The 20,410-nt window shown below is 46.9% G+C and overlaps 1 protein-coding gene across 8 annotated transcripts in view; it reads right to left on the reverse strand.

Moving 5' to 3' along the window:
* Syn3 (synapsin III) overlaps positions 1 to 14,718 on the reverse strand; it is a 454,398-nt gene extending 439,680 nt beyond the window's left edge. For 5 of the 8 annotated variants that reach the window (XM_052752956.1, XM_052752962.1, XM_052752963.1 and 2 more), the window contains exon 1: positions 14,588 to 14,718. The gene's annotated coding sequence lies outside the window, so the exon portion shown is untranslated. Of the gene's footprint in view, positions 1 to 7,664; positions 7,973 to 13,559; positions 14,398 to 14,456; positions 14,559 to 14,587 lie in introns of those variants that run through there. The other 3 variants (XM_052752959.1, XM_052752958.1, XM_052752957.1) reach the window with 3 other exon arrangements.
* Between the last annotated feature and the right edge of the window lie 5,692 nt (positions 14,719 to 20,410).

Raw genomic sequence — 20,410 nt, forward strand, 5'->3', positions numbered from 1 at the left:
AATAGAATTTTATTCATCTATAAGGAAAAATGAAATTTGCAGATAAATGAATAAAACTGGAAAACACTGTACTGAATGATTTGAGAAATCCAGAAAGACATCTTTAGATTTTTTTTTTTTGAATCTTCAGATTTTTGAGTTTAAACTGGAGTATCTGTATAATCCAGGAAATAAGAAAGAGACCATTGGTGGAAAGGGGGAAGAAAGATCTTAAGGGAGAGGGGATAGTAAAACCTTGGGAGATATGAAGGGGTGCTGTGCAGTGATTTTTTTCCTAGATAAAACCATTCATCTTGGAGGGGAACTCATTAAGACATAGAATGTTCTAAATAGAGGTGAAACATGTCCTACAAAGAAACTTATTAAGCTCAGGAAGTAAGCAACTCAAAGTCTTCAGGAAGTCCCTGAAACTGATTCACTGGTCCTCCCTTCTCATGCACACATAAGCAGTAAGGACTGCTGAGATGCTCGGATAAGCTAAGCAGCCTAGAAGAAATGAAATGGAGACCAGCCAAGCTGCCTGGAGGAAGCAGAGACCAGCAAAGCAAGGGGCTCAGACTATTTAAACCGCTTAGCAACAGTCCCTAATCTGTTGAGATTTCTATGAGTTTTGTAGGGCTCTCCTGGTTTCCAGCTTTTGTGGGCTGTCACCCATGTTGGGTGATATTTGTTGTCTTTGGAGTCATTTCTGATCCTGTAAGTACCTTCAATAAAATTCATTGGTTCACCAAGTTGGACACTGGTGTTATCCATACTACGGTCTGCATTGGTTCCGTCTGGGATTCGTAGGTATTTCAGCATGTCTCCCCAGGATTAGTGTCACAAAACAAAGGGAAAGGTGGGAATAATAGGGAGGAAGGTTTAAACTGTCTTTCTTTCTTAATCATAGACGTTCTTCTTTCATCCTTTCTCTTAGCATCTGGACTGCTTAGAGATGAACTCTTCTAAGGATACAGGGAATCAAGCTCTTGGGGCCTTAGAGATCTTGTAGCGAGGAAAACTTGGCATGACACAATACCCCAGGGCCATGACACCAGACCCTGATATAGCAGCATGCTGTGTGCTCAACTGATTTCAACCTACATGGCCTCCAGTACCTTCCTGAAGCCTCATAAAGAGAAGAAAAGACCTAAATTAGCTCATTACTCCTTGACAGACAGTGTGCCCATATTCCATCATTTGCTTTTCAGTGGCCGGAGCCAAGTTGGTATGGTTGATAAGAAAGGGTTTTGCCAGAGGAGTGTATCCTGGATGGAATTAGATCATTGAAAATGACACACCAGGGGACCTTTTTACAGAAGGGCGAACAGCCCCACACGACACAACTTGACCGCCATAGCACTTGGTGGTGTTCTTTCAAACCTCACTGGTTAGTTTGTTATTAACTCGACAAGAAAGAACAAAAACAGAAGGTTCAGTCCACGGGCTAACGTCAAAAGAGAACAGAACTTACAATGCCCAAACCTTCTTTATTATGGAAATAGTCCCCACATGGGAAAACAAAAAATAACAAAACAGTGGTGGTCCTCGGTAACTACTTCCTTACTCCCTGGGGCATGGCTGCTCCCCCCATCCTCTAAGGATGCTCCTCCACCAAGGCCAGCGCAATGCACACAGAACTCTGGATCACTATCCCTTCTCCTCTGCTTCTTGGTCTCATCGCTTTGGGACAGCTCTTAATCTTTCTGTGCTTCCGTTTACCCATCATCCAAGAGGGAGAATAATTCTAGCTTACTCCCGGGTTTTTGGCAAGAGTTAGACCATCCCATACAAACTATTCTGGGCTCACAGGCTGTGAGGAAGAAACATGGAGGCATGGCTCTGGCACCCTTGGTGAGTAGGTAGGACAATGTGTGAACAGGAGATGTCTGAGTCTGTCAGGCACTTCAGGGGAGGCTGGAAGTGGTACCAGGCTGTGTTCTGCCAACCTCTGCACACACCGCGTGCTGCTAGCTCCTTCGTCATGGCAGGGAGTCTTTCTCAAAAGCCCTTAGCACGTGAGACTCTGAAGGCACAAGAGGCATTCTGCACTCCTGCTTACAACATTTTACCACGGCAAGCCAGTGTCCATAACTGAGGAGCTGATGAATTGTTCCCATTGCTTCAGACACATTGCTCCGGTTTGAATGTGAAATGTTCTGGGGAGGGTTAAATTAATTCAGGCCGATTGGACTGAATCTGAAATCAACTAAAAGATAAGCTGTGGGGGCACACCTGTGAGGGGTTGCCTTGATCAGGTTATTTGTGGCAGGAAGACCAAGCCTAAATGTGGGCAGTACCTTCCAACGGCAGTCCAGATACAAGGAGGTCAGAGGGGAAAGCTTTGCTCTCAGGCTCTCTGTCCTTATGTCCCACCAGCAGTTCACCTACCCTGTTTGCAATATTCACCTATTCTGTTATTTCTGCTGCCACTACTCCCATCCGTTATTTCCAGCTTCTCTGGCCTTTCAGTGTAGACTAAAGTCCAGTGTCTCCTCAGGAATCCTCCAGACCTTCAGTACCAGGGGGTGACTGCTGAGACAGGCAGACTCTTGGACCGAGCAGCTACAAGGCTCTCAGACTCTCCAGTGTGAAGACAGCCCATGTTGGACTTCCGAGCACATATGTAAGCCAACCTAAGAAATAAATCCCCCTTTGATAGCTATTTACTCTGTTCTGTTCCTTTAGAGAATCATAATTAATACACATCCCCATAGGCTCATGTTTTGAATGTTTATTTCCCAGCTGGTGTTGCTATTTCAGGAGGCTGGGGAACCTTTAGGAAGAGGGGCCTAGTTAGCTGAAGTAGGTCACTAGGGGTGAGCTTGGAAGACTATGCCCACTCCTGGTTCTGCCCTAGCGTTCTGGTTCCTGGTCTGCTGTGATGGGTAGCCTCCTCCATGCATTCCTAGTGTCACAAGGGACTGAAACCCTCGAAAACCAGGAGCTGAAAGAAACCATTTGTCTTGTAAGTTCTTCTTGGCAGATATTTTGGTCAGAGATGACACAAAAGTAACCGACAGTCACATGTTCAAGAAAACACTGGAATCCAAGAGATCTGATAAATGCCAAAAGCCTGGGCTCAGTCTGTAAAGTGCTCGCTGCATAAGCACGAAGACCCAGGTTCAGAGCCCAGCGTCCAGGGAAAAGGCACAGCAGCACACATTTGTAACCCTCAGGTCCTGGTCTGTTAGCTCCAGTTTCAGTGATACCTTCCTTGTCCCAAATAGTAAGGAAGAGCTGGAGGGATGGTTCAGAGGTTCAGAGGACAGCTGCTCTTCCAGAGAACCCAAGTTTGGTTCCCAACACCTATGCCAGGCCGCTCACAACTACCCATAACCCCAGCTTTAAGAGATATGATGTCCTTTCTAGCCTTTGGAGACATGGACACACACACACACACACACACACACACACACACACACACACACACACTCACACTCACACACACACTACTGACAATAAGAAAAATAAACAACTGAAAACAAACAGGAAAACTAAAAGGTACAGATTTGAACAGATTTTTTTTTCTTTTTTTTTTTTGTTTTTTCGAGACAGGGTTTCTCTGTGTAGCTTTGCGCCTTTCCTGGAACTCGCTTATGGAGACCAGGCTGGCCTCGAACTCACAGAGATCCGCCTGGCTCTGCCTCCCGAGTGCTGGGATTAAAGGCATGCGCCACCACCGCCCGGCTTGAACAGATATTTTATCAAACATGATATAGGTGGGTGTACTGGCTGGTTTTGTGTGTCAACTTGACACGAGAGGAAGGTCTCAGTTGAGGAAATGCCTCCTTGAAATCCAGCTGTAAGACATTTTTTTTTCAGTTAGTAATCAATGGGAGAGGAACCCAGTAAGCAGCACCCTCCTTGGCCTCTGCATCAGCTCCTGCCTCCAGGACCCTGCCCTGTTTGAGTCCCTGTCCCTTCAGTGATGAACAGCACAGGTAAGAACTCCTCAAATATTTTTGTTGAATGGATAAATGAATAAATCCAAGAGATGAACATTCAGTCATGAAATTCTAAATTCTGTTGTTATGATTTAGCTTTGTATCAGTCCTTCAAGGTAGATTTGAATAATTTAGAATAATTAATTTGGCTCCTGGCACTTTAAAACTGTAGTATTCAGTCTGACATCTTCCTGTGGCCTGCTGGAGCAGAAACAGGATCCAGGAGAGATCAAGGCTTTCTTAGAGTATCACTCTGTGATGCTTCCCCTGAGGAAGCTACCCAGAGGTACTGCCACCATGAACAAGAGAGATGCCCCTGCAATACCTTTCTAAGGAGGATTAGCAGCTGGTTCTGGGCATCCTACAGGTTCTCAGTGAGTCTTCTTGGCAAGGCCTACAAGTGAAGGAAACCAAACACACAGAGTACAAGCGACACACTCAGTGTCACACAAAGGAAGGTAACACCTGCTGCATCTTGAACTCACGTGTTTGTAGCCTGCAGCCCCATACTCCACCCACTTGGGGTTTTGGAAGCAATGTTTACTCTGGAGAGTAAACGTCAGAGGAGCAAAGCAGGATGTGCCAACTCTTAAAAAAAAGAACCAACCTGGACACACAGGTGGCCTGGTTCTCTCTAAAACTTCTTAAAGACTGGCATCATCAAGTCTGATAGCGCAAGATGCTGATGACCACAAACATTTAAGTGAGCATCTGCTCTGTAACAGGTCCTGGGCTGGGGTTTCCCCAGATACCGTCATTTGATTTTCAAGATTGTCAGAAACACTTTCAGCAAGCATGCAGGTGCTGGAGCTGTTTATACACAGAGAATGACATAAACCTGCAAGCAAAGATGCCCAGGAACTCCCTACTCCCAGCCCTGCCGGCTCATAACTTGACAGTTATGAAGACAAAACAGTATGCAGCCCAGGCAAATCCATGCAGACTTTGCTTTTCTACTTCTTTTAGGCTGGGTCAGTATCTTGGACACTGGTTAGCACAGGCATTGCTATTCGAGGTTACAAACACACACAAAAACTTTGTATAATGCATGTTTTTGTGACAAAAATGTTTTTCAAAGGTACTTTTGACTGTATAGATCTTCATTTCATACTATGGCCTTGTAACCTAAAGAATAAGATTGAGGCTGCTGAACCCTTTTTTAGTCTTACTGATGAAAACCCAAGAAATTTGAGGTCTAAAAGGAAAGTTGAAGGCTATAGGGTTCTGTTCATTGCCAGAAATTCTGTCCATTTTGAGTAGAAAGAGCATGCAAAGTGGATGCTCCCCTGTAGGACAGCTCTGTCAGCATCCTGCCCCTCTATCTGCTGGCTCTCCTTCTACTTCTACCCACTCCTGTGAGCTGTGTTCTCTGGTCCTGTAGAATAATGACAATGCTTCTTTCCTATGATAACCTTTTGCATATCTGAGGCTGCTATCGGGATGATGCTTTTTTAATAACACAGTGACTGGGCAAAGAGTCAAGTGTCTGTACTTTTTAATGTCTACTTGATGTGTTTTAGGTCTGGCTATACATCTCTGGTCATACAAGGTATTGACGCTTGCCTCCTCATTAGACAGTGCCAGCAACTAATTCTGTCCAACATTTTGGAAGCTATAGTCTGGGAACAAGTGGCTTAGTTGGAAAGGCAAAGAACAGAAAACATGTGTGACAAGAGCTGGTACAGTCGCATGGAGTACATATCAGCTACACGTGTGGGGAACGTGTCTCGGTCCACCCATGAGGAAAGACTACTCACCTGGGAGGCAGAGCCCACATGAAACACAGCTTGTGTCCTGAGCCTATGCCAGGACAAGGACCTGGCCCCGCATTATGGCTGCTCACTGCTCACTGTGCCTAGTGACTTCACAGACACCTGCCACAATGCCAAGCCTGTGCATCTACTCTAGTCTTCAAAGTACAAAAAGGCCTGGAAGCAAGAGTGACTAACTTCATTTTCACCTCAAACTCCTCAACCGAAAGAAAAACCTCTCCTAAGAAGAAAAGCACAACTTGAAGGACCTAAGACAAAAAGACATGGTCCCCATGTCTTACCATCTATGGACTAAGCAAGTGGCATGGGGCACATCATCTAATTTGTCTGAACTGCATTTTCTCAGCTATAGACCATGAGGGGCATGGTCTGTGGAACACGAGGTTTCCTTTCAGATTCAGGGTACTGTAATCTTCTGTAGCTATCTCAGACAGTAAACCAGACAAACCACAGTTATCAGGCTGGGCTGACCTATATCAAAGTTGGGGCGTGGCTTCTAGAATGAAGAACAAGGTATAAGCAAAGGCAGACAAGGCTGCCATCTCCAGCCCCCTCCCCCTGCAACTTGCTGTCATGCCAGAGTGTCTCCTGGACAGGTTTGTTGATCAGCCTTATTATTCACTAAGTGGATGGAAGGTCTTGGTCATGTCACTCCACTTCTGATAGCCTCGACTTTCCACATCTGTGCAGTGGAGTTCATTCACGCATTCCCAGGAATGGGAGAAAAATACAGTGATTAACTACTGTAACTCCCCTCTCACCCAGGAGACACAGTGCACGACCTTTGTCCAAATATAGTCTACCATCAACCTCAGCTCACACCCTCATTCTGCAGCTCATCCTCTCTACAGCACAAGTACCTTGAGCTAGAGGCTCAAAAAACTCATTTCTCCTGCCCACTCCCACCTCTGTGACGGACAGACAAAAGGACCGAGGCTCAGAAAACATTGTTGACTTAGGTCAAGGACATCAGCAAAGCCTGGCTGAGAACACGGGGTGGCAGACACCAAGGGCTGCACAAGACACAGTGAGAACCCTTTGTAGGTTCCACTCCCCCTAAAGAAATTTGGAACCCTCTCTTGCATGACCACATTCTGAAAAGTTGCTGAACTTTTTACTTCTGCATGGGGAGGGGGTGCACCAGAGGGTTGGTGTCATAGTGTGTGCATGGGATGAAAGAATGTCTTGAAGTACCAAGGAGATGAAAGAAAGGCAGAGTTTTGAGCTAGCAGCAGTTCCCAGCTGCTCCCCACACGTATGCCCACATCTGCTCTCTTCAGTTTACCCGCTGAAACAGACATGTACACACTGGAATCCTTTCAGGACAGGTAGGGAGGGGTTTCAGGCTGCGGTAACAATCTAACAACCCAAGAAAACCATCACAACTGTGCTATCCACAATATAAAAGGAATTGAGGCATTCTCTGCAGCCCAGCCTGAACAGTCCGAGAGTACTCCAAATTCATTCAGCCACATTGGTAACTCAGAGGTCAGGGACCTGAAGGATCTCGGCAAACAAGATAAAAATCTCTCTGAGTGCATTCAGCAAATGTCTGGAGAAATCTTACTCCATAGTCTGCTGGGGCAGAGCACTAAGGAGGGAGCACAGACAATATAAGGAAGGGTTTGCTTTAAAGGTGGCTCCTTGGCACACCAGCTCCCTCCCATCCTGGCTTGCAGCAAAGCCTTTATCTTTAGAGAGCATTTGACAGAAAGCTAGACCAAGAACAAGCCTGACCCCAGCTCCTCCTGAGCACAGTGCCTTCCCAGTGTCTGCCAGAACCATGTGCACTTTGGCTAATAGACCCAGAAAGGGAGATCAGCCTTCCTGAGATCTCACTGCAGGCCAGTGGCAGCCACTGGCCAGAGCTCATCCTGACCCCTAGCCTAGGGCTATTTCTTCCCTCTACCCAGATGCATTCCCCTCCCTCCCAGGCCCACTCCCTCCTCCAGGTCCTTGGGCTCACCTCCTAGTTCTGAGGATCCTGCCAGGCTGAACAATGCTCAGAAGCAGATGGCTGTTAAAACAATTCACTGGGGGCATGTGAAGCCGTGCCCATCCCAGGTGGCAAGGAGAGGCTACAGCCCCGCAAAGGGGCTCTCTTTCATCTAGAGAACAACTCCTCCTCTTCCTCCTCCTCCCACTCCTCCTCCCCCTCCTAGGTCCTCCTCTGTAGTACTACTGGAACATGTGCTCTACTTGGGAGGGAGGCAGGAGGGAGTATGGCTTTTATTGGAAAGCAAATGCCAACAGTGTGCAGAACTCTGCTGTATCTTCACACTTAGGAGAGGAGGAATGAGAGAGAGAGAGAGAGAGAGAGAGAGAGAGAGAGAGAGAGAGAGAGAGAGAGAATGATGATTAACCCCTGTGTTCCAGCTCTGTTTCTCAGTGAAGCCAGAGAAACAATACACTTAACCAATGGAGTGCCGGCCCCATGCATTACATCACCAGCGAGCCCCCTCATTGGCTAAAAATTCCTAAAAGGCAAAATCCTATCTTTAGATGCTTAACCCCTTCCTACTTAGCAAATCAAAAAGGATTTGGCTTATACCAGTGTTTCTTAAACTCGTTTTCATCTGATTCCTCTGAAGAGCTTTCTAAACACGTAGTTTGTAGTACTATGCCTCAAATTATCTACACCACAACCTTCTGAGGGTGTGCGGCTATTTTAACAGTATAAAGAATAGAGGGCACTTAGAACCCTTCCTTGCCAAGGGAAGTGATACTTCTCTGAGCACATATAACATACCCAACACTTACTGTCTCTTCTCATTCATATCCTACCCCAGGCAGTGGACATTACTGGCCATCTTTCACAAGTAAGGTTCAGCCAGGCCTCCTGACTCAGGTCTGCCATTCCAGCTACTCGGGAGGCTGAGGCTGGAGGATCACAAGTTCAAGACTAGTTTGAGCGACAGAGTAAGTCCAAGACCAACCTCAGCAACAGAGTGAGGTTGTGTCTCTCCAAATAAGAAGTTTAAAGAGGGCTACAGATGGGCTTCACAACAGAGCAGCAGCCTACCCTGCATAAGGCTCTGGGGTCAGTCACTTGCACTGGATAAAAGAGATCCTAAGTCACTTGCCCAAGAGCTGGGGGTCACTTTGAAGGCCAGGCTGTGGGTGCCCCATGAATTTCCCACTTTTTTTTTTTTTTTTTTTTGAGACCAGGTCTCACTGCATAGTCTTGGCTGTCTTAGAACTTGCTATGTTGACCAGGCTGGCCTTGAACTCACAGAGATCTACCTGCCTCTAGCTTGAGTGTAGGGATTAAAGGCATGCACCAGTATACCCAGCATGAAGTTCCCACTTAAAGTTAAACCAGGCCATTTGATTAGCAGTTTGCGTTTGTCTTGCGTGGTATGCAAGATAACAGAAAATATTGATACAGTTGTTGAACCTGAGAAGAATTGAGGACTGAAAAGTGAATTCTCAGACAGGTATATTCAGAGGCAGCCAGCCATTCTGGAAATCACATTCTCTCTCAAGTTCATTCCTTCTGCTTCTACTGTAAACCTGAGCCTCATCATCATGTTCTCTAGGAAGCTCTCCTCCTTCCACACCTGGGAGAGAGGGCCTTGCTGGGTATTTCTCAGGTCCCTGTATCTGGGAGTTGCACTTGCTTGTTTACTGAATAAGCTTGATGAGATCAGAGCTGTGTCTACCCTTTCCACCCACACATGCCCAGAACAGTGCCTGCCAGATATGAATACTCAGTCATGGCTGACAGGGAGAGTGGGGCCAGTGGAAGAGGCTTTTGTCGGAGTTCTAAATGGCATCATGGTGTTGGAATAAGAAAGGCAGAGGGAGGGGAGCCTGAGAGACCCACATGAGTTAACAGTCTAATCTTGGGTATATGGATTAATGTGGGAGGTGTATTTTTGGACCACAGTATCTTCTTCATAGGGTAGCCATGGGCATCCCATGAAATAATGGCCCAGGATCTCATGCTTTCCTCCATACCCTTTGCCACAAGAACTCATCTGCTTCATAATTGACATCTGAGAGCTGAAAACTGCCCTTTCCATGCCAGCCCAGACTCACTTGCTGGACTCCAGACCCACACCAAACACATGTTTCTCGTGGATAAATGATGCATTTGGGTAGTCCAGCCCCACACAGTCTCTCCACTGTTAAAATGCCCATACCATCCACCTAATCATTTTACAAATTGAATTGAATTTTACATGGTGCACAGCTAAGCACTTTGAAGTGCGTGGCTGAGTGGCATTTAGCAGCTTCATACTGTAGACGACCACTCTCTCTACCTAGTTTTAAGGTCTCACTGTTGCTCCAAAGGGAACCCTTTAGGTATCTGCTCTCAGGCCCCATTCCTGCTTCTCCTCAGCCTGTGACAAACGATGATTCCTTCCAGGATTTACATATATGAGTAATGGCATTGTGCTGCATTTGGCTTCTAATGCCCACACTCTGTGTGTGTGCAAGATTCTGTTTGTACACTCGCCCACTAGCGCATGAACAGAGGCCATAGGTCAACAGCGGGATGTCTTTCTCTATCACTTCCCACCTTATTTTTTGAGACAGGCCCTCACTGAGCCTGAAGCTCATTGTTTCTGATAGGCTGCCTAGCCAGCAAGCTCCTGGTCTCTACCCACTAGTGCTGGGTTATAGGTGCGTGCCACCACACTCAGCCGTTTTACATGGGTGAACTCAGCTCCTCATGCTTATACAGAGACCACTGCACCCACTAAACCATATCCACAGCCCTATGTCTGCCCTCATTTATTTATATTTTTGTAACTTTTACAAGGTCCATTTACAGTGTGGCATGCATTATTAGTACTTTGTTTCGTGACTAATAGTTTATTGTGTGCACATGTCACATTTTGTTCATCCATTCACCCTGTGATAGACATCATTCATTCATCCAATCATAAACCATAAGTGTGACACTCACCTCTGACCCTTCTCTTTTCTGTACACCTCCAATCTAGTGTAGCCCCAAATCCTATCCGTTCTGTGCCCAAAATACAGTTCAAATCCTTTTGCTCTTTCCCTCGGCTTACACAAGACATCCATATCTCGCTCACCTAACTTCTAGCTGGTGTCAGTACTTCATTATCCTCTCTAGTAGTAGTTCCTGGGACATTTTTTAAACATAAGCTAGGTCATCTATTCATTTTACTATAGTAACTGGGCCTTTCTTTACAGAGTTTACCTCCTTGAGGCAAGGCAAAAAAAAAAAAAAAAAAAAAAAAAAAAAACAAAAACCAACAAACACATAGCATTGTATCAGGTCATTACTCAGGTTTAAACCCCTCACTGACTTCACTGCACTTTGGGTAAAATCTGAGCTCAGCATGCCTCCAAGGCTTAGCAACTTCAAATGCATCTCAAGTGGCTTGAAGCACTCCTTGAGTTATGTTTCCGCCACAGTGGGCCGCGTTCCTCCACTTCATGGTCCATAGGCAAGCTATTTTTTATGCTTCCTGATCTTAGCATTTCTGAGTACTGGGTATCAGCATAAATTGTGTACACACACACACACACACACACACACACACACACACACACACACACACAGAGTGACCTTCCATGGTGATCCTGTGAAGCAAATCCACCATTCATTTTATTCTTCAGGAAATGTGTGCTGGGATGTGGGCATAGCTCAGTGGTAGGGTGTGTGGCTAGCATGGATGAATCCCTGGGTTCAGTCTTCATACCCCAACTATCCACACATACATGTAGTGAAGACATATATGCTTAACACTGCTGGGTCCTGGGATAAAACATCTTTCTATTTCCTGCAGCCTGTGGTGTAGTGATGAAGACCAACATAGGGAAGAGAATACAAATTAAAAGCGCTGTTAAGGGAGAGGAAAGGGCAGGTATCTGTTTCACATAAGATAGTCTTTCCAAGGAGGCTGCATTGAACTACAAAGCATGAAGAATCACTCAAGCAAAGAGCCCAATTTTCCTCTCTCATCTCCTGACTGTACTAAGCTGTGGTCTGGCCTTCAACATTTTCTTTTGAAGGATTCAAGTGTGCAATGCCTATCACCCTCTCTCTCTTAGCAGACAGAGCTGTACCTCCCTGCCTGGGACAGCCCCTGCTGTGTGGATGGCTCTCCAAACAGACTGATTGGAGTCCTAAGTGGTTGAATCAATAGTGACTCATCAATGAAAGCATTTCCTGAAGTTTAACGAGTGACATGCTGTGACAGATACTGTCACTGTTATCCTAATAGGGACTCTATTAGGCTTGAGAAACACTGAGATGACTGTGAATCAAGAATAAAAGTGTGTAACTTTGAGTATTGTGGGACAACCAGGAGAGGATACACATACAAAGCAAGCACTCAGCAGGAGTCCACAGTCATTGGGGACTCTAGGATACTAGCAGAGGTGCCTCATAGTAATAAAAACTCAAGCCCAACATTTACTTTCACAGGTAGTAAAGAAAGTCAAAGGTCAGAGCAACACTTTCTAAGTGACCTCTATGTATAAGGCTGGTCCAAAGCCATTGAATGACAAAGAGAATCGATGCCATGGGGAAAGTCTCATGTTCTCCTCCAAGACCAAGATGCTTGTTACTCCCTAATTTCCAGCAGCCAAGGGTGTTGACTGCTCATAGCTCACATGTAAGCCCCTATTTAGAAACTCTTTGGTGAAAGGAACAACTAAAGTAGTGCTCCCTTCTTGGGAGCATTCTGCACCCACTGGTTGGTCAGTCAAAAGCCTCAGTGGATGGCTTGAGCCCCCCCATTTCTCCTTCATCCAGTCTGCCTGTGCCTGGTTCTATTACCCCAGCTGTGTACCCACTCAACAGTAAAACAACTTACTTCTCAAGGACTCAAGGACCCTTCTATACAGAAATCTTAGCATCTGTTCCTGGTCCACTCCTGTTGCTGTGATAAAATCACAAAGCAACTTAGGGAAGAAAGGGTTTATTTTAGCTCTTAAGTCCAGACTACAGCCCATTTTGGGGGCACGTCAAGGTGGCAGGAGCTTAAGGGAGCTAGTCAAGCCACAGGCAGAGAAAGAATAAATGCATGCCTACTGTTCAGCTCAATTCTGCCACACTTCACACAGTCCAGAACTGGATCCCAGAGAAGAGCACTGCCCACCATGGGCTGAGTCTGCCCATCAACCTACTTACTGATAAAGACAATGCCCGACAGACATGCTCACAGGCCAATCAGATCTAGACAATCAATCCTTCATTGAGACTTTCTTTCCAGGTAATTCTGGTTGTGGCAAATTAACAATTAAAAGTAACTAGCATAACATCTCTGACCTTTCAACCAAAGAACCTTGCCTGTGACAACTTAGGCAACAATGATGTCCTCTCTCTCTCTCTCTCTCTCTCTCTCTCTCTCTCTCTCACACACACACACACACACACAAACACACACACACACACACACACACACACACACACACACACACACACACACTGGGGGGGGGGAGTTCAAATGCCGATAATGTCTTCAAGGCAAATAGATAAATAAAGTGGCCCTATGGTCTCACTTCCTGTGAGTCTTTGTTGCTGCTGCTATACCAGCCTCTATATGGCTTTGCTCCAACAATAGCCCCTGGGCCTTGGCAGATAGAAAGGCAAGCCCAGGTAAGGCAGAAGTCTGTACATAGGACCCAGAGATCAGAAGGAGAGCACAGGTACTCTATGTAACCCCCCAAGGGCAATCACTGATGACAAGATAGAGGTCGCAACCTCCAAAAACAATATACAATTGCATGCAAGTTCAGAAGCAAGCATCACATGGCAGATCTCCCTGCCTGAATCCATGCCCTGAAGCAGGTGCAGGGCTCCTGGCCAGTCAGCCTTAAGGGGCTAGAGTCTTTGTAGCCAAGTTGCTCGAACAAACAGCATTTTACAACTTACCAGCTAGTGGATGCCAGTCCCCAACACTGCCCACGGAACCGGCAAAGTGGCCCCGGGACCGACTGAATTCTTCCTCCTACATCTGAGGACAAACTTGTAAGGCTGCATCTTCAGACTTGTGCACATTTCAAGAAGCCCTTCCACCTCGCAGTTTATTTCCCACCCACAAGTCCCGGTCCTACTGAGTAATCTGCTGTTTGATTAGCTGAGGTTCTGGCCTCCTTCGCTTCTTTCATCTGCACATAAGAAAATCTACCTGAAATTCGTGCGGTCCCTGACGCCCCCGCCTCCACAGTTTTCAGGCTGGCAAATTCCAATCTCTGCAAGTCTGCACTGAATAGCGACCTCCGAGCCTTCCTGGCCGCATCACGATCTACCCATCTAGTGCCCCATGCACTACACCACACTGGAACCCCTCCTCTCATCCCTGTAAGCCCCCATGAACTCCCGAGACTCCCTTCAGGCAGCTAGAGCTGAGCACAATGTTTGGCACTCAGCCAAGTAAGTCGTGAATAAATAACCGGGACGCTCTGTCAGTATTCGTCTCTATTCCTAGCCTGGCCAAGGGAAACCCTCCGAGGTTTCTTCCTGTGCCCCCAGGTTAGCTGGAAATAGGAGATTGCACGACAGATCTGAGCCCCAGACCCAAGGCAACAGGTCGTGAGGGAACTGCAGACATAAGGCAGGTGGTGGAATCCAACGCTGAGCACCGGCATCTGTAGCGGTTCTCAGCTTCCCGGAGCAAGCTCTTCCCCAGGAGACATTTGGATGTTGGGTGGAAACCTCAGAAGCCATAGCCTTGGGAGCCCCGGGCTCTGGTGCCACACGGGGACTGGAGCCAGGGCCCGGCAGCAGCAGCCTGGGAAGGGAGGGTGGCGCTCCGGGCCCATGGCTCACCCGCATCCCGCCAAACGGAGAGGGAGCTTCTGGGGACACAGCACCACGGGAGGACGCCCCAGCGGCTCGGACTCGGGGTGGATGCTCCCTATGGCCAGAAACCCTGCAAAGTCGACTTTGCTGTGGCTTACCGTGCCAGCTACGGTGGCCGGTGGGTACCTCGGACCGGCGCCGCCAGCTACAAGATCCGCGGACGCGCTGCAGCCGGGGCGCTCTGCCTCTGCCCCGCACAGTGCGCGAGCGCCTCCGCCGGGCGGCCAGGCTTCCCCGCGCTGCGGAGCCCATTGGCTGGGGCAACAAGGCTCCGCACCCGGGCCCGCCCCTCCCGCCGCTCCTCCCCCTCCCCATCGGCTTTCCCTCGCCAGCCAGGTAGGGAAAGTTGCTGCAGCAAGCAAGCCAGTGCTCTTGCTGGCCTCCAGTGGCCAAATGAGGCGATCTTTCTCCATCCCAGGAGGGGTGAGATGCCCCTCAGGGAGTGCGAATAGTGCAGTTCAGTATCCTAGGGAGGCAGCTTTGAGAAAGTCACCTGACCTCCCTGGGCCTCAGGAGGAACTGCTGAGAGGCCAGGCAGTCACTTGTCAGCAAATGTCACAGATCACAAGCACAAGGAACAGAAGGGAGCTAGGCTCTTACTTGGCGTGGGGGTGGCACGGGAGTTAGTTACACACAAGGACACAAACAAAAGGCAACGTTAGCTTGCTGTAAGCTGAGAGGGGTGTGTAGTAAGAACACGAAAGGATGTCACTATATGCCAGGACGGCCTACGGAGGCGATTGGTGAGATGTGAATTAATACTATTATGTTAAAAGTAATTCCAGATAGAAAAGGCAACCAGGGAAATCTCAGTCCTCCAAACTGGCACAGACTGGGAGAGCATTTGGCAGGTTTTTGAGTCCTGTGTCATTTCTATGCCTCAGTTTCCTTCAGAAGGTCAAAGCAGAACTCCCCAAGACTCCTCTCACCTGCAATATTTTGTTTATTTTTAGAGACACGGTCTCACTCTGTCGTTCTGGCAGGCCTGGAGCTTGCTGTGTAAACCAGGCTGGCCTCTAACTCACAGAGATCCACCTGCCTCTGTCTCTGAGGGCTTTAAAGGCATGTGCCACCACACTCAGCTCTAACTGTATTATCTAGACCTATAGCTTAATTATGTTTTAAAAGATTACTAGTGCTCAAGATGCATAGGAAAATGCTGTGGAAAAATAGAAGGGGAATTCTTTTCTTTTGACTTTTATTATTAAGAAATTTTCTATTCATTTTACATACCAACCACTGATCCCCCTCTCCTCCCTCCTCCCGCCCCCCAGCCTTTCCCCCCAACTCAGTCCCACATTCTCACCTCCTCCCTGGCAAGGTCTCCCATGGGGAATCATCAGAGCCTGGTACATTCATTTGAGGCAGGTCCAGGCCTCTCCCCCTGCACCAAGGCTGCACCTAGTGTCCTACCATAGGCACTGGGCTCCAAAAAGCCCACTCATGTACCAGGGACGAATACTGATCCCACTGCCTGGGGGCCCCCTAACCAGTTCAAGCTAATCAACTGTCTCGCCTATCCAGAGGGCTTAGTCCAGTCCCATGGGGGCTCCACAGTTATTGGTCCACAGTTCATGTGTTCCCACTAGTTTGGCTGGCCTCTCTGTACATTTTCCCATCATAATCTCGATGCCCTTTGCTCATAGATTCCCTCCTTTCTCTCATCCATTGGACTCCTGGAGCTTGGCCTGGTGTCAGGCCGTGGATCTCTACATCTGCTTCCATCACTCAGTGGATGAAGGCTCTGTGATGACAGTTAGGGTATTCACTGATCTCATCACCTGAGTAGGCCAGTTCAGGTACCCTCTCGAAGACTGCCAGTAGTGAAGGAAGATTCTTGACTGGATAGGTAAATTTAAAGAACCTTACATTTCTAAGGAGACAAGGAGTGGGGTAGAGGTTTAGATGAGAAGCAAGGCAAATTACTGCACAAATATTCATGTTTTATTGCACTATAAATAAGAAAAGGTGAAAATTAGATGCAGGAGAATGTGATGGTTTTCATTGAAAATTTAATGTGTGGTAGCCAGTATTGGGTAGCTATCAACAAGGGTTTTACATTAATGATATTCTTCCATTATGCATTGGAGGTCAATGGCACCTAGCATTATTTATTTTTATGTACTAAACTCAAATAATGAAAAGGGCTTGAAAACGTAGTCACCCTCAGAAGGGGCAATCCCTTTGCCCCTACTATCTTTACTTGAGATGGTGTTTAAATTTGGAGAAACAGCATACGATTTCATAAATCACTGGGTTTTGTCTTGGAGGATGCACAAGGACTTGGGAGACAGAAGATGCTAAGTCATTAAGTAATGCTTCTGAACCTTTGTCAGCAGCAAAATGAGCAGTAGCTAAAAGATTGCTTTCTAGAAAAATGCCTGTTATTTTTACTTCCATATATTTAAAAATGTTTTTTTGTTTTTAATTATATGTATGTACGTGTGGGTTCAGGCACATGAATGCCAGCAGAGGCCAGAGTCAGGGGGTTCCCTGGAGCTGGAGTTACAGGCTGCTATAAGCCACTCCACTTGGGTGCTGAAAACTGAACTCAGGACCTCTGCAAGAGCAGTACATGCTCTTAACCACTGAGGTGTATCTCCAGCCCCTGTACCTCCACATCTTGAGGGGAGGGCTAATTTTCACTCTGTGAAAGCCTGGCAATCCCTCAGGATAGAACCCTCACAGATTGTTTCACCTACCATTCACCCCCAATCCTTGGAGCATAATGGTAGTTCAATCTATCGGATGCTCATCCCTGAGACTTTGCCTCCCCAGAAAAAGTGGCAAAAGGAGGCAAGAGACTAGACAGGACATGGCTCGGGATGATGGGGACAGCAAGAGCATGCTAAAGAGACTGGACTTCATGGTCATGAATCACAGTGGCCAGCCTCAGTGCTTCCTTGATTTCTGACTGTCTCTCAAGTTTCATCCTTCTGGCCACCCCTGTCCCTCACCCTTCCATTTTTCCTCTGTGAATCTCCATCTCTGCTACACTTTCTTACATGAGTCACCCAGTTATTTCTGTTGCTTTGAACCAAGACCCTGATGGATTCAGGAAGGAAAAATTGCCTCATAGAACAGCAAAGGAACAGTTTAGCACACGAATCTGCATACAAGCAAATGCCTACATGGTGACAGGTGTACACATTCCTTCATTACTCCATAAGAAATCACACCCCACAAGGTGGTGATAGTAGTAGCATTTGAAAATGATATTTATATTTGAAAAGAACCCAGATACACTATTCTTAGCAGGTCTAAAAAAAAGTGAGCAAGTTCTTATTATAACAAGCTATCCTAGACATAAGCCCTCTCCTGTAAAGTTTATAGCTTGCAAGTATTTCACATTTCATATGCACAGATTGTAATTGACAGAGCTATGGATGGAGCCTGGGTCCTAACTCAGAACAGTTCAGGATTTACTGGGCTATAGCTTGGATTTGCTTGCCGGCAAGGGTAGAATTGTTCTGTTGTCTGTGCATGGGGATATATTTTAAGGTGATTGGAAAGTTTTATTTTTCAATATTTCCTTCTAGCTACTTGAAATGATGCTTAAGATCCACATCATTAAAGATGAATTGTGGGATAGGGAGATGGCTCAATGGGTAGAGCGTTTGCTGTGCCAGCACGAGAACCCAAATTTGCATTCTCAGAACTCACATAAAAAGTCAGGTTTGGAAGCACACCTGTCATGACAGTGCTCCTAAGGGAAGGTGAGAGGAAAAGACAGGAGAACCTGCAGAATCTGGCCTGCTGTGTGCACCAGCCAACCACAAAGGGACCATGCTCAAACAAGGCAGGAGGCAAAGATGGACCTGAGGTTATCCTCTGACCTCCACATGGACACCACAACACACACATGGCACTGTGAGCCCACACACAGTCACACAGAGTTAAAAAGAGACAAATTGCTAGGCTTGGAAAACAAGGTCGGGAACAAACATGATCAGGATGCTGAGGGGGTAAACGCCGCTTTAGCAGTTGGAGGGATGAAGAAACAAGGGGCTCTGGAGTCTGTTCAAAGAGGATCAATGGTGCGAGAACTTTTCAATTCCATCTACTCCCATGCGTCTTCACCTGGAGAGGTGGTTGGAATTCGTTTCACCTATGAACCCTGGAAATAGGAGGAGAGAACAAAGAACTGCAGCTTGTGTGCTTCTTTTCTTGACTTTCAGAGTCAAGGCTCAGTGATGCCATGCCCGAGTCTAGGGATGAGGCAGATTATGAGCTGAAGACTTGGGGAGGCTTTCTGCTAACTTGTGTGCATTGTGGAGTATTTCTGCTGACATTGCAAAGAATTGCCATGGCAACCAGTGAAATAAGTTTCCCAGTTCTTGCTGTCTCCCTCAAAGGAGGCAGATGCCAGTGGGTGTTCCTCTATCATTAAGGGTGTGTGGAAGTTTCAGCTGATCGTGTCACTCTCAAGGTGCCACTCAGAAGCAGTTCCAGTGAGGCAGAAAGAGGGCCAAGTCCTGTGGGATGGGGGATGAAAACACCCTTACTGTTATTCATTGTGATGGGTGGCTGTACATTCCAAAACCCTACCAGGTTAAAATGCAAGATGCATGGACTCCTCAACGCCTTTCATCAGACTCACCAGCCAGAAGGGGCGGGGCCAGGATATCAGCAAGTAGATAGTGTATCACTGTCAGTCATTTTTTTGTGGCTGTGAAGAGACACCATGACCAAGGCAACTTATAGAAGAAAGAGTTTTTTGGGGGATTACAATTCCATAGGCCGTCATGGTGAGGAGCATGGCAGCAGAAAGGCAGGAAGGGATGGTAGTGGAGCCCTTAAATCGTACGCACAAGTGGGAGGGAAAGAGATCTAACTGGGAGTGGTGTGAGCTTTTGAAACTTAAAAAGCCCACCTCCCGGGACATGCTGCCTCAAATAAGGCCACATGTCCAAACAGTTCTACCATTAGGGAACCAAGTGTTTAAGTATATGAACCTACAGGAGGCATTCACATTCAAACCACGACAATCAGTATTGTGTAAGCAGGGTTGAGAGTCTCCGAGCAAGAGTGAGAGTCCAGATCCATAGCATGAGGTCTCACTGTGTGGTCCTGAGCCAACCTTTATCAATTCTCCAGGCTTTGGGTTCTTCACCTGTAAAATAAAGTCATCATGATGTGTGATTAGCTTTGTCACCTTGACACAACCTAGAATCACCTGAGAAGAGAGTCTCAATGAGGGATTGACTACATTGGCTTTGCCTGTGAGCATGTCTGTGGGGGATTGTGTTAATTATATGAATTGGTGTAGGAAGATCCATCCCACTGAGGGTAGCACCACTCTCTGGACAAGGGGTACTAGACTCCATGAGTGGAGAGCTTGAGCTGAGCACAAGCTAACAGACAAGCGAGTGAGCACACACTTACTCATTCCTCTGCTCTTGATTGTGCTTGAGACACAACCGTCTCAAGCTCTTGCTGCTGTGACTTGTCCACAGTGATGGACTGTAACCTAGAATTGGGAGCTAAAATAAACCCTTTCTCTCCCCAAGTTGCTGTTTGTCAAGGTATTTTACCATAGCAACCGAAAGGAAACTATGACACTCATCCAGCTCACTCCAGGATTGTGACTGTTGAACGTGAAGTGTCTGGCAGAACCAGGTCCTTGGTATTAGGTGCATTTGAATTAGAGCCAGTCTGGAGTCTGAACTCCAGATGTGCTTGCCAGTGCATGGAAACCTTTCCTACTTTCCACTTACACACAAGTTCCCCAGGTTCTTGGGCATGGGGACTCAGCAAAGAGGCTACCTTGTCCTCATATCTTTTGCCTTCCATCCTAAACCCCACATTTACATATAAGTCTGTATACATTGGTCGCTATAGAGATCTCTATCATTCCAACTAAGCTCAGCTGCCAGAGGAAAAGCTGGCATGAGTGAAAGCAGATATTTATTCCTTATCTA

The sequence above is a fragment of the Peromyscus californicus genome, unplaced genomic scaffold, assembly GCF_007827085.1.
Source record: "Peromyscus californicus insignis strain IS unplaced genomic scaffold, ASM782708v3 Scaffold_24__1_contigs__length_46423439, whole genome shotgun sequence".
Taxonomy (NCBI): Eukaryota; Metazoa; Chordata; class Mammalia; order Rodentia; family Cricetidae; genus Peromyscus; species Peromyscus californicus.